Below are 15,988 nucleotides of genomic sequence, written 5' to 3' on the forward strand. Positions count from 1 at the left end.
CAAAACAAAAAACCAAAAACAAAAACAATACAATACATACAATACATACAAACAATACAATACAAACAAGACAAACAATACAAGACAAACAATACAAGACAAACAATACAAGACAAACAATACAAGACAAACAATACAAGACAAACAATACAAGACAAACAATACAAGACAAACAATACAAGACAAACAATACAAGACAAACAATACAAGACAAACAATACAAGACAAACAATACAAGACATACAATACAATACATACATACAATACATACAAACAAACAATACATACAAACAATACATACAAACAATACATACAAACAATACATACAAACAATACAATACATAAATACAATACAAATACAATACAATACATACAATACAATACATACAATACAATACATAAAATACAAAAAAACAAAAAAAAGAAGAAAACAAAACAAAAAAAACAATACACACAATACAATACATACAGTACATACAAAACAAAAAACAAAACAAAACAAAAAACAAAACAATACATACAATACAATGCATACAATACAATGCATACAATACAATGCATACAATACAATGCATACAATACAATGCATACAATACAATACATACAATACAATACAAACAATACATACATACATACAATACATACAAACAATACAAACAATACATACAATACATACAATACATACAAACAATACAATACAAACAATACAAACAATACAATACAAATACAATACAAACAATACAATACATACAATACAATACATACATACAATACAATACCTACAATACATACAATACAAAAAAACAAAACAAAAAAGAAAACAAAACAAAAAAAAACAAAACAAAAAACAAAACAATACATACAATACAATACACACAATACATACAAAAAAAAATAAAAAAAATACAAACAATACAAACAATACATACAATACAATACAATACATACAATACAATACAAACAATACAATACATACAATACAATACATACAATACATACATACATACAATACATACAATACAATACATACAATACAATACATACATACAATACAAAAAAACAAAAAACAAAAAAAAAGAAGAAAACAAAACAAAAAAAACAATACACACAATACAATACATACAATACATACAAAACAAAACAAAAAAAAATAATAATAATAATACATACAATACAATACATACAATACAAAAAAACAAAACAAAAAAAAATACATACAATACAATACAATACATACAATACAATCAAAACAAAAAAAAAACAAAAAACAAAAAAAACCAAAAAAAAAAAACAATACATACATACAATACATATAATACAATACATACAATACATACAATACATACAATACAATACATACAAAACAAAAAACAAAACAAAAAAACAAAAAACAAAACAACAAAACAACAAAACAAAAAACACAACAAAAGAATACATACAAATCTTGGGATTTCCTGGGTTGAGCTGGCTGGATGAAGTGGCTGGAGAGAGGAAAGTCTGGGAGTCCCTCCTAAAGCTGCTGCCGCCGCAATCCGACGTCCGGATAAGCGGTGGATGGCTGGGTGGCTGGATGGATGGGTGGCTGGGTGGATGGATGGATGGGTTGGGTGGATGGGTTGGGTGGGTGGATGGGTTAGATGGACGGATGGATGGGTGGCTGGCTGGATGGGTGGCTGCCTGGATGGGTGGCTGGATGGATGGGTGGCTGGATGGATGGATGGGTGGGTGGGTGGATGGATGGGTGGGTGGGTGAACAAAAAAACAAAACAAAACACAAAAAACAAAACAAACAATACAATACAAACAATACATACAATACAATACAAACAATACATACAAACAATACAATACAATACATACAATACATACAAACAATACAATACAAACAATACAATACATACAATACATACAATACAAAAAAGAAAACAAAAAAAAAACAAAAAAAAAAACAATACATACAATACAATACAAACAATACATACAAACAATACAATACAATACATACAATACATACAAACAATACAATACAAACAATACAATACATACAATACAATACAAAAAAGAAAAAAAAAAAAAAAAAACAATACATACAATACAATACACACAATACATACAATACATACAAAACAAAAAACAAAACGAAAAAAACCCAAAAAACAATACATACAATACAATACATACAATACAATACATACAATACAATACATACAATACATACAATACAATACATACAATACATACAATACAATACATACAAACATACACATACATACATACATACAATTCGAAAAAAACAAACAAAACAAAAAAACATACAATACACACAATACAATACATACAATACATACAAAACAAAAACCAAACAAAAAAAAACCAACAATACATACAATACAATACATACAATACAAAAAAACAAAAAACAAAAAAAAAAAAACAAAAAAAATACATACAATACATTCAAAACAAAAAAAACAAAAACACAACCCAAAAAAACAATACATACAATACAATACATACAATACATATAATACAATACAATACATACAATACAATACATACAATACAATACAAAAAAAAGAAAACAAAACAATACATACAATACAATACACACAATACAATACATACAGTACATACAAAACAAAAAACAAAAAACAAACAAAAAAAATAATAATAATACATACAATACAATACAATACAATACATACAATACAATACAATACATACAATACAATACATACAATACAATACATACAATACATACAATACATACAATACAATACAATACATACAATACAATACATACAATACATACAATACATACAATACAATACAAACAATGCAAAAAAACAACAAAAAACAATACATACAATACAATACAATACACACAATACAATACATACAAAACAAAAAAAAAAAAAAAAAACAATACATACAATACAAAAAAAACAAAAAATAACAAAAAAATACATACAATACATACAATACAATACATACAATACAATACAATACGATACATACAATACGATACATACAATACGATACAATACATACATACAATAAAATAGATACAAACAATACATACAATACATACATACAATACATACATACAATACAATACAATACATACAATACAATACAAACAATAGATACAATACAATACAATACAATACAATACAACACAATACAACACAATACAACACAACACAATACAACACAACACAATACAACACAATACAATACATACAATACATACAATGCAAAAAAAACAAAACAAAACAAAAAAAACAATACATACAATACACACAATACATACAAAACAAAAAAAAAACAATACATACAATACAATACATACAATACAAAAAACAAAACAAAAAAAAAACAAAAAAATACATACAATACATACAATACAATACATACAATACAATACATACAAAACAAAAAAAACAAAAACACAACCAAAGAAAACAACAACAAAAAAACACAACCAAAAAAAACAACAAAAAAACAATACATACAATACATATAATACAATACATACAATACAATACATACAATACAATACATACATACAATACAAAAAAACAAAAAACAAAACAATACATACAATACAATACACACAATACAATACATACAGTACATACAAAACAAAAAACAAACAAAAAAAATAATAATAATAATACATACAATACATACAATACAATACAATACAATACATACAATACAATACATACAATACATACAATACAATACATACAATACATACAATACATACAATACAATACATACAATACAATACATACAATACATACAATACATACAATACAATACATACAATACAATACATACAATACATACAATACAATACAATACATACAATACAATACAATACATACAATACATACAATACATACAATACAATACAAACAATGCAAAAAAAACAACAACAAAAAACAATACATACAATACAATACAATACACACAATACAATACATACAAAACAAAAAATAACAAAAAAAATACATACAATACAATACATACAATACGATACATACAATACGATACATACAATACGATACATACAATACGATACAATACATACATACAATAAAATAGATACAAACAATACATACATACAATACATACATACAATACAATACATACAATACAATACAATACAATACAAACAATACATACAATACAATACATACAATACAATACATACAATACAATACATACAAAACAAAAAAAACAAAAACACAACCAAAGAAAACAACAAAAAAACAATACATACAATACAATACAATACATACAATACATATAATACAATACATACAATACAATACAATACATACAATACATACATACAATACAAAGAAAAAAAAACAATACATACAATACAATACACACAATACAATACATACAGTACATACAAAACAAAAAACAAAACAAAAAACAAAAAAAAAAAAAATACATACAATACAATACAATACATACAATACAATACATACAATACGATACAATACAATACAAACAATACAATACAAACAATACAATACAATACATACAATACAATACATACAATACATACAAAACAAAAAACAAAACAAAAAACAACAAACAAAACAAAACAAACAATACAAAACAATACATACATACAATACATACAATACAAAAAAAAAAAAAAAACAAAAAAAAATACATACAATACAATACATACAATACAATACATACAAAACAAAAAAAACACAAAAAAAAAAAAAAACAATACATACAATAAAATACATACAATACATATAATACAATACATACAAAACAAAAAACAAAACAAAAAAAACACAAAAAAAAACAAAAAACAACAAAACAAAAAACACAACAAAACAAACAATACATACAAATCTTGGGATTTCCTGGGTTGAGCTGGATGAAGTGGCTGGAGAGAGGAAAGTCTGGGAGTCCCTCCTAAAGCTGCTGCCGCCGCAATCCGACGTCCGGATAAGCGGTGGGTGGCTGGGTGGATGGATGGGTGGGTGGATGGGTGGGTGGGCTGGGTGGGTGGATCGGTTGGGTGGGTTGGGTTGGATTGGGTGGGTTGGGTTGGATTGGTTGGGTGGGTTGGGTGGGTGGGTGGGTGGGTGGGTGGATGGATGGATGGATGGATGGATGGGTTGGATGGACGGATGGATGGTTGGATGGACGGATGGATGGGTGGCTGGATGGGTTGGGTGGATGGGTGGGTGGCTGGATGGGTTGGGTGGATGGGTGGGTTGGATGGATGGATGGGTTGGATGGACGGGTGGGTGGATGGACGGATGGACGGACGGGCGGACGGACGGACGGATGGATTGACATAGAACACGTACAATACCCTGCCATACGCTACCATACACACAATGCATACAATACAATACATACAATACAATACCATACAATATCATACCATACTATATGCTCTGCATCTGGGAGTTACAATTATAGACATTGAGTAGAGTGGCAATGGCATGATATTTTTGCAACAATTACACATACCAACTCCAGTTTTATATTTAAAATATGTATACAATTATCAGTATATTGTAATGAGTTATAATAATTACAAAAGTATCCGAATTATAATAATTTCATTTTATCATCCATCAACTCACTCAAAAATGTCGGCATGAATCGAGCAGTCGACTAAACGGGAGAAAATCACGCTCGCAAATGTTTGTTGCATAACGGAAGGCGGGCGGGCGGGCGCCATCTTGGAATAGATTTGAACATGACGTAACAAATTTGTCACATTCATCAGTTTGCATAACACGGAAATAGCACACTATATGTAATGCAACATTGTTAATTTGACGAAACACAACGCCAAAGAGATTTGAAATACTGTAGCGGCAAAACGACAGTCGCGGTGGCCGGGACGAGTGTGAAAAGATTTTCAAGATATTTGTTCGCATCAAACAAACAAGGCGTCCGTCGTGAGAAACGGCAATGAACGACAAACATTTGATAGCTTACCCGAGAAACCGCCACACGGTCGGTGGCGCCTGCATTTGATAACTCGCCTTGAATCCTGCAACAAACAAACAAGGCGTCCGTCGTGAGAAACGCCAATGAACGACAAACATTTGATAGCTTACCCGAGAAACCGCCACACGGTCGGTGGCGCCTGCATTTGATAACTCGCCTTGAATCCTGCAACAAACAAACAAGGCGTCCGTCGTGAGAAACGCCAATGAACGACAAACATTTGATAGCTTCCCCGAGAAACCGCCACACGGTCGGTGGCGCCTGCATTTGATAACTCGCCTTGAATCCTGCAACAAACAAACAAGGCGTCCGTCGTGAGAAACGCCAATGAACGACAAACATTTCCTAGCATGTTAGCTTACCTGAGAAACGGCCCGCTGCGCGGGTGATTGCACCGGTATTTGACAACACCCGAAGACTTGACGTCACATCCGTCAATTCAAATCTTCCTCGCCTGCTCGTCCAATGGTGCTTTGCACACTAGCGTACCACGTGACAGGCCACTTGACACGCGGGCGGTTGCACCTGTCGCTCACCTCAAGACTGAAAACTGCCTTCAAAAACCTAAGTGCCACTTTGCCCGCCTCCTACCTCTGCCCAAATTCAGTCTGACCAATCACAGCACAACTGAAAATGGCTTGACCACGCCCACCTCTCCGACAGGCAAGACTGAAACCTGCCTTCAAAAAAAAAAAAAAAAAAAAAAAAGTCACAAACTTTATGCAGAAGTGAGTGAAAATCGACAAAGTACAGCTCGTGGGTAAGGTCGGGTCCCGAACCATGGTTCCATCGTGTTAGAGGCAATGACGTTTACCACTTGACCAAAGACTCGTGTCCATGACAGTGACAGAAGGGCAACCAACGCTCACCTCAAGACTGAAAACCCAAATAGTGTTGGCTCGTGAGTGAACGATTCGTTCAAAGAGATTCAGTTCACCTAAAAGAACTGGAATGCACATCAGTACTTGGGGAGCTTCCGTAGTTGGTCTTTTAGCAGGCCCCGCCCACAAGTACCTCCACATTGGGTCACGTGACTAACAGCTATTTACATACAATAAAATAAAGTATGAAAACGTTATTTAAAAACACACACAAAATCATACATACACAAGACCAATGCCGCTGGAACGAGCTGGACTAAAGGAAGACATCCGTTTAAATTTGGTCAGTTTTAAGAAATAAGGAAATCATGAATATTAAAAGAGGATTTTTTTTTTAAATGGCAATATTTTTTCATTTTTACATAGCTTGGAAATGTATTATGATGGAGGAGTTTACAGGTGCAGGCCGGAGGGGGCTCGGCCCAAAGGAAATTAACAGATGGAAATATTTAAAAACACTTGAGGTCACCATTAGATTCAGATTTATCATATATATACACACGTATATAAATTAAATTTCCTTGAAGGGGATTTACACTGTACATGAAAGTATTTGTAACACCATCATCAGTATCTATAAAAACCTTCAGAGGGGAAAGAAGACAATAGCAAAGTGAAGGGATGGACTGATTTTAGACATCACCATATTTCACATTTCCACAGACATATAATTTTGATGTAATTCAATTCAATAAACAAATCATAATGTTAATGTACATTCTTGAAGCATACATCAAGTTGTGCAGGACTTGTGCCATAATGTATACATGTCTGATCACTTCTTTTTTATGGAACAGTCGCCCACCACCCTGCCCAGCCCCCCCTTGCTGGCACTACAGTGCTAACAAAAGTTCCACAAGCCTTTTTTTTAATTTTATTTATTTTTTAAACTCTCATACGTTTCACCCATTCAGTAACATTTTTTAAAACTATATATTGGAGGAAATTCGACCTTTTAATTACTATTTAAAAAAAGCTCCTAGTGCAGCATCGATAAGTTCGTGCTCGACTCTTTTATTGTACATAGAGAGACAACTAGGGGCACAAACTTTGAAATAAAAACCCCTTTAATTTGATTTCCGATTGAGGTCTGCAGTGGAATTTGAAAAAGATACACAATGGTACAAGTCGTATGGCCAAATTGGACATTCAGCTCCACGTCAAAGTTCAGTTTGAAAAGTCCTTGAAAAGTGGTACCACCCAGTACATGTACCGAGGCTGGCCGTGTAGTTACGCAACTGCTTTGAATTGAAAGCTAAGGTCCTGGAAGTTACACGCTATGTTTATACATTCAATTGACTATAGCAGCAACCTGGACTGGACAGCAGCAGCCTTCTTTGTAGTCAGACAGCCAATGGGGATGCCAAGCCCTGCAACAAAACATGCAAGAAGTTTCACATTCAAGAGATGCACCATCGGTTGAGGCACATCGCGAATGATGACACCAAAGTTGACTTTATTTACAAGACCACCAACAGGAAGCAAACACACCTCTGTTGATTTTATTCACAAGAATGCCCACATGATGCATGACTATTCAAAACAAACCAAAAAATGGCTCTGACCACATTAAAACAGCTTTTACTCGTACAGAACAATGTACCAACATTCTGCAAGATTCTGAGTTCGGTGGCCATTTTAAAGCAGGGTTGCCAAAGATGACTTACTGATCGCAACAGAGACCGTTTGTACACTTGTCGTTTGCATCTATGGGTGTCTGGCTACTTGGCGTTTGTCAACAATTTAGAATGCATCCAGCTTTTCTTTGTGTAGTTAAAAAAATAAATAAAAAGCCTGACACTGCATATTTAACAAGTCAATTTTGTTTCAGCCTAACTTTACAATTGTCTTGTCATTGAGAATGTCTCAAATGATTCCAGTTTGTATGCACGATAGACTGCCAATGCTTAAAATGGACCACTTGAATTCAGTTCACAGTTTAATTGCAGTTCAGTGGTACACACACACAATTACAGTACAAACAGTTCATTTCATGATTAAAAAAACAACAGTAAAACAACAATATTGCAAAATGACGCGGCGCTGAGAGAGAAAGAAAGCGGCATCATGCAGATAGCCAGTGTGCACACCCAGTGAAAAAGTGGAGGGAGGGAGGGAAGGAAAGAAAGGACAAAAGAAAAAACGCAGTCATACTCTCCTTAAATGCTGGCTGGGCGCTTTGCCCTCGCCGCATCCGCACCCGTCCGTCTCGTGTCGGCCGCTCATCACGGGCGAAGGTTGGCTCCCCCCCGGCCGGCATTCGACGTTTGGACTCATCCTCCGCCTCGTGCCACTGCAAAAAGAAAAACGGCACTCTGTTGCACGCGGTTCACTTCTGTGGACGTACTCATTACCTGTCTATTAAAGCGTGCTCCTATTTTAAGCTCCCTTTATTAATAGCGTATGTACACATGAATGTTTTTGTTTTCTTTTTATGTCTGTTCCTATATGAAGAATTCAATAATTTCTTTCTTTGTTGTAAAGTGCTTTGAGCTGCATTTCTTGTATGAAAGGTGCTCTACAAATGAAGTTTTTTATTATTACCCTCTGGTCTCGCGGTCCTGTCCAGTCCCTCTCTGTGCAGGCACTCATCAGATCCAGTGCCCCAGCAATCCTGAAAGGCAGACATTGTGGTGGTTTTTGCAAGGGGAACATTTTCACTAGCACCACCCCCCCCAACCTTGACTAAGGTAAGTTTGAATCAGGTAACTAGCGGCACGCACGGGCTGGCGCATGTCTCATACGGCCCTCCCGCATTGGAGCGATCCGGGTTATGAAATGTTTAACCCCTTACAAAAAGGGAGGGAGGGAAGGAGGGAGGGAGGGAGAGAGCGAGAGGAGATAAGAGGCTTTGGTGCGCACTTAAGCGCAACCGGCCAGTTCCCCCTGAGTAGAGCTGGCTTGGCCCCGAGTGGGGAAAAAAAAGAGGAAAACGTGACGTCACGGAGAGCGTCACGGAGAATCTCCTTGTCCTCGACACCGTCGACGACACTGGGACCCAGTCTGGCAGACATTATACCCTGGTATTCCACAAAGGGCAAGGTATAGCCACGTTCCACCCTGAGTGCACCAGGCCATGCAGGTACTGCCGGGCGCGTTGGAGAAAGAGAGCGAGAGAGGGAGGGAGGGGGGCAGGGGGTGTCTACTTTGCCGATTCGTATCTAGAGGGTCACAGCAACCCAAATGCCCGTGCGTGCTACTAGTTACCCTATTCAAACAGACAGGGGTAGGGAAAGCACAAAAGAAAAAACAAAGTCATACTCCCCCGAAACGCTGGCTGCATCTGCACCCATCAGTCTCGTGTGGGCCGCTCGTCACGGGCCAAGGTCCGGGTCTGCTCCGGCCGGTGTTGGACTCGTCTTTCGCCTCGCACAAGCTCAAAAAGACAAACGGCACTCAGTTGCATGCGGTTTACTTCTGTCAACGTACTCATTACCTGCCCCCTCCTTGGTCTTGTGGGTGCAGCCCAGTCCCTCTCGGTGCAGGCTGGCGCTCGCCCCATCCACTGCCAGCTGAAAGGCAGAAAAATAAGGAAATCAAATTAAAACCAACAAGTGTGTACACTACGCTTGCAGATTGGATTGCCATGTCACCGCCTCTGGCCAGCCTTGGCCAGTCATGCATCAGGCTCCTCTTCAACACTTAGCGACTCCTTTCTTTGGGTGATTCCTTCCTTTGCAACCCGCTCACCAATCGCGGGTCTGGTGGCCTCCGTCCACCAGCTCTTCGTTTCATACATCGTCTCTTCCACCTTGCAAGACAAGCACAAAAGTCTCGCTGCGCCGTCGCTTGCGCTTGCCGTCGCTTGCGCTTGCCGTCGCTTGCGCTTGCCGTCGCTTGCGCGGTCGCTTGCGCGGTCGCTTGCGCGGTCGCTTGCGCGGTCGCTTGCGCTTGCCGTCGCTTGCGCGGTCGCTTGCGCTTGCCGTCGCTTGCGCGGTCGCTTGCGCTTGCCGTCGCTTGCGCGGTCGCTTGCGCTTGCCGTCGCTTGCGCGGTCGCTTGCGCTTGCCGTCGCTGCGCGGTCGCTTGCGCTTGCCGTCGCTGTGCGTTAGGCACTCAATGAGGGCTGCACAACATTTTGGAAAACCAATGATATGGCAGTATTGGGCCAGACCACTGCATTGAGGCAAGTTGTGCAAAATTCTTGGATGGAGGTTAACTATTTGATCGCAATGAGATCAGTTAGATGAGTTAACTTTAACTTACATCAATGACTTATCGTCTTAACTCATTACAAATACTTAGGCAAGAAAACATGTTTCATTTGAGACATGAAAAAACAAATCTTTGCTGTCTTAAAGTGCATGTCAATAACCTAGACCACCATATGGCAGTTTTCCAATACATGTGCAGCCCTACACACGTCACCATTGGTGTCCAAATGGCAGCCTCGGGGCAACTTGATCAACGCACCACATGAATGAACGCAACACTGCTTTGTAGCACAAAATGTCAATGGCAACATTTCGTGATTGATTGATTGAAGTAATTGGTGTCAAAGAATTCTGAATTTGTTTCAGTATGCAGCCCTCAAACAGACATTGGGACACCGCTGGTGTTATTAAAAAAAAAAAAAAATTAATAAAATCCATTTCACACGTTGAAGCTGCGCAGGTCGACGCCTCCAGGGAAGCGGGTCTCCCTCAGAAGTCGGCGACTTCAGAGCGATGCCACAGCGCTCCGTTCACCTCTGATCAGATCGTGTCACATCCCGGTCGCCATCTGCAGAAACAGAAACAAATGTTAGAAACTCAAAGAGCACCCCAAGTTGTCGGTCACTTGCTTACTTGAGCACAGCGGCTAGCTACTATTGGTGAGCGTCGCCCGGTCGGATCGGGCCGTGCGCCCCCCCCCCCCCCCTTTTGCGTCCGGCCTGCAAATGGCAGAACACGCAATGAGTTGGGCGCTGCTCGCATCATTACGTCTTCCTCGTGGACCGGCTCGCCCAAACACCGCCCCCTACACCTAGAGAACAAAGGACACACAGCTGAGATCAAGCACGACAGCGGTAGGTTAGAAGAAGACAAAATGTTACCGTCCAATGCTGTCCTACACCTAGGGGAGAACAAAGAACGCAAGTACCACAGTGGTGGTAGGTTAGGGTTAGATCAAATGCAACAGTGGCAGGTTAGAAAAAGACAAAATGGTACAAGTCAAATTGCAAAATTGGACATTCGGGATCGGCTCGCTCCAGCGCCGCCCTACACCGATGGGGGAGAACAAAGAACGCAGCGAGCACGACAGTGGCAGGTTAGAAAAAGACACAAAATGGTACAAGTCATATGGCAAGCTTGGACATTGGGCTCCGCGTCAAAGTTCAGTTTTGTCTCCATGCAAGTCACAACGTCCTCCCCTAAGTGAGCCGTTAATGGCAACCAAGCACAAGACACCGCTGGATCCAGATAAGCCACAACCTCTTAAGCAAGACCAACCGTCAGACCCCAAACACTGTCCACACCTGCAACCTTTCCGTCGTGCACCCATAACCAAAGGCAACCACACTGCCCCCTCCTGGGCACATGATCCGCACACGTCGACTTTTGCAGCGTGCTGCTTGATTCTTGACTTGATATAGCATTGCTCTTTTGGATAGGGCATTGCTCTTTTGGATAGGGCATTGCTCTTTTGGATAGGGCATTGCTCTTTTGGATAGGGCATTGCTCCTTTGGATAGGCCGTGGCTCCTTTGGATAGGCCGTGGCTCCTTTGGATAGGCCGTGGCTCCTTTGGATAGGCCGTGGCTCCTTTGGATAGGCCGTGGCTCCTTTGGATAGGCCGTGGCTCCTTTGGATAGGCCGTGGCTCCTTTGGATAGGCCGTGGCTCCTTTGGATAGGCCGTGGCTCCTTTGGATAGGCCGTGGCTCCTTTGGATAGGCCGTGGCTCCTTTGGATAGGCCATGGCTCCTTTGGATAGGCCATGGCGCCTCTGGATAGGCCATTGCGCCTTTGGATAGGCCATGGCGCCTTTGGATAGGCCATTGCGCCTTTGGATAGGCCATTGCGCCTTTGGATAGGCCATTGCGCCTTTTCATGTGGAATTACTTATCCCATTCGGCTCCTCTTGCAGCCTACAAAAACACAGACAGACATTAATTGTGTGCTGGGACGCTAAAACTCGACAACCATTGTGTGTTGGGAAGCTGAAACTTGACAAAAACAGGTTTTCACCTGATTTAGGGCTACTCTTCCTCCTTAGTGTCCTCAACATCACTGAAAGGGCTCCTTCAAGAGCCTCCTGCTTGCTTTTTATAGAAGGATGCTGGCTGGGCAGCCTTTTTTAGTGCTACAAAAGACAAGCAAAACAAAAATAGACATTGAGTAGAGTGCCAATGGCATGATTTTTTTTTACCAACAATTATACATACTAGGAGTTTTACATTTGAGAAAAAAATATTATATTGCAGTAAGTTATGATAATTGATCAAAATTATAGTTAATGTTTTAATTTTATACATTCTAAGGAGAGTTTTACATTTGAAAAAATATATAATCATTACATTGTGGTAAATTACAAGAATTATTAAAGATTATAATTCATATTTTAATTTCATCATCTGCAACTCACCTCACATTGGACAGATGGATGATCCAGGTTGGCGGCGTCCAAAACGGGAAAAAATAACCCGCGCAATTGTTTGTTGCGTGACGGAACGAGAGCGGGCGGGCGCCATCTTTGAATGGATTTGCTCTGATTTGGACATGACTTAAATTCGTTACATTTATCAGTTTGCATAACACGGAAATGGCACACGCATGATATAAAATAATAAAAAAGTGTTCAGTTAACTAGAGTCAAACTAACATTTCCTATAGTCAGACAAACACGAGCTTATCGCCGGCGTCATTTACGAACTTTTAACAAACGAATGAAAAAATGCTGGCCAGCATTATTAAAAAAAACACCCGCGAAAAGACATTTGAAATACCGTAGCGGCAAAACGACCAAAACGCGCAACGACGCGACGCAAAGTCGATTGTGGCGTGCACTCCCTAGACAGCGAAAATCCTGCAAGAAATAAAAAATGGCATCGTAAGAAAGTGCAAACATTTGCTCACGGGCTAAATGGCCTCCGGCCTACAATTTACCTCCAGGCCCACCGTCGCGTGAGTCACGAGAGTACGACAATCCTGCGACAAACAAAATAAAGAAATAAAAAAGGCTTGTGAGAAAAGGCAACAAAGCGTGCCAATCGTGCAACAAACACGGACGGCGTCCGTCGTGAAAAACGGCAGGAGACGACAAACATTTGCTAGCATGCTCGCTTACCTGAGTAACCGTCCGCCGCGCCGCCACGCGCTCGGTGGCACCTCCATAAGAAAACTCCCCTTGAGCGAGCACACCTGCCTTCAATCGACCTAAAGACCTGACGTCACATCCGTCGATTCAAATCTTCTTCTCCTGATCGTCCAACGGCGCTCGGCACACTGACGCCACCAGGTGGTCGCCTGTCATGGTGACTACTGTGGAAAGGCTTGCTTCGGACTATCCGTTGAAACTTTCAACACCGAACATGTTTGGATGGAGGATACCCTATCAATATGACCAAATCTCCTTTGGTTCCCGAGCAGGCTCTGGTCGACCGGTTAACGCCATTGCCTTCAATCAAATGAAAATATTTGTATCGAGTATATTTGTATTGTATATTTGTAAACGTGCTTTTGTTGTGCAATTAACCCTTTATTTATTTATTCTCTTTTTTTTTAACCTCGTGTAGTGTACCTACACATATTGTCATATAAAATGTCAGATTTTTATGTTTTAATTGGCGAATATAAAAACAAGGAATAAGACGCCAGACACGTTTTAACATAAATGTTTATTAAAAATAATAATATCAAAAGCAAATTTCAAACCAGCAATCTAATGTGAAATTGCAGTAGATATATTGGATAACAATATTTAGGCGTATATAGGTATACACGTTATTTAAAAACGACTATAAGTGTTATACTACGACACAAGTGTTTACCAGCTCAGTGGCCTAAGAGGAGAGTGTCCGCCCTGAGACTGGGAGGTGGTGGGTTCAAACCCCTGCCGAGTCATACCAGTGACTATAACAATGGTACCCATTTCTTCCCTGCTTGGCACTCAGTGGAAGGGGTTGAAATGGGGCCCCCCCCTGCTGCTCACTTATACTCCGGTGCGACTTACAGTCCGAAAATTACGGTAAGTTCAAAAATATCAGAGGACGTGATAAACAACTGAGGTGATTTGGTTGCATAAGCAAGCCTAACCCTAAGCACAGCAAAAGCGAGAGCAAGCCTAACACAAACCCTAACCCTAACCCTAGCAAGAGCTCTGGTCGAGTGGTTAACCCCATTGCCTTCAATCAAATGAAAATATTTGTATCGAGAGTTCATCCTAAAATGAATTGTTCTTGCAAAAATTCTGCCTGCCGCCGTTGCAGTGCGCCCGTGGACTCATTTTCAAGTCAGTTGCTAAGAAACACCACACCGTTGCACAGAGACAATTCTTGAGTCATATCAAATCAATGATTTTCAAACGGGTCCAAACAAGCTTTTCCCTCATGACTACAAAGATCTTTAGATCTTTTCGTTCACTCTCGTTCACTGAAAACATTCGTTCTTTTGAACCCATCGTTCACTCACGAGCCAACACTACACTGCAGTAGTGATACACACACACACACACAATGATACGACAAACACGATGACACGACTTTTCACGCACCTGCACCTAACGACGGAATCTTGGGAAACATGTTGGAACGCGGCCCCGAGGACTAGAGCTTGACACCTGTGACCTTTGACCATGATATTTCCCTCATAAAGTGGCCTGTGTTTAGGTACACTTGAAAATGGCGGTGTACCTAATGGAGTGTCCGTGTGGTTCCCTCGTTAAGCGCACCTGCGTGAAAAGTTTTAGCTTCTTTCACGTTCAAAAGGAGCTAAAAGTTTTCACGCAACGATTCGTTCCCTCACTGATCCGTTCTCGCGATGACCTGGAAATGCAAATCACTCACTCAAAGATGCGTTCTGTTGGGGAACGGGAAATGCAACCGACGACTCGTTCGTGTACGGGAAGTGACGTCATTTTCTTCTTTGTTTTGTTTTACGGCGAGGTGGCACTAGTT

General features: G+C 39.4%; 1 long non-coding RNA gene across 13 annotated transcripts in view; it reads right to left on the minus strand.

Annotated features, from left to right (window-relative positions):
• LOC148389071 (uncharacterized) overlaps positions 1–15,938 on the minus strand; it is a 16,698-nt gene extending 760 nt beyond the window's left edge. The window contains exons 1-13 of one of the 13 annotated variants that reach the window (XR_015862030.1): positions 14,161–15,938; positions 13,980–14,021; positions 13,459–13,899; positions 13,062–13,176; positions 11,682–12,961; positions 10,158–11,616; positions 9,441–9,510; positions 9,051–9,189; positions 6,953–8,266; positions 6,795–6,891; positions 6,378–6,695; positions 6,126–6,180; positions 6,004–6,058 (exon numbers count right to left, since the gene is read on the minus strand). This is a non-coding gene — a long non-coding RNA (uncharacterized LOC148389071). Of the gene's footprint in view, positions 1–6,003; positions 6,059–6,125; positions 6,181–6,377; positions 8,267–8,383; positions 9,190–9,440; positions 9,511–10,157; positions 11,617–11,681; positions 12,962–13,061; positions 13,177–13,458; positions 13,900–13,979; positions 14,022–14,160 lie in introns of those variants that run through there. The other 12 variants (XR_015862031.1, XR_015862028.1, XR_015862032.1 and 9 more) reach the window with 12 other exon arrangements.
• Between the last annotated feature and the right edge of the window lie 50 nt (positions 15,939–15,988).

Source organism: Syngnathus floridae, chromosome 13, assembly GCF_059516105.1.
Source record: "Syngnathus floridae isolate MCC-2025c chromosome 13, RoL_Sflo_1.0, whole genome shotgun sequence".
NCBI classification, from domain to species: Eukaryota; Metazoa; Chordata; class Actinopteri; order Syngnathiformes; family Syngnathidae; genus Syngnathus; species Syngnathus floridae.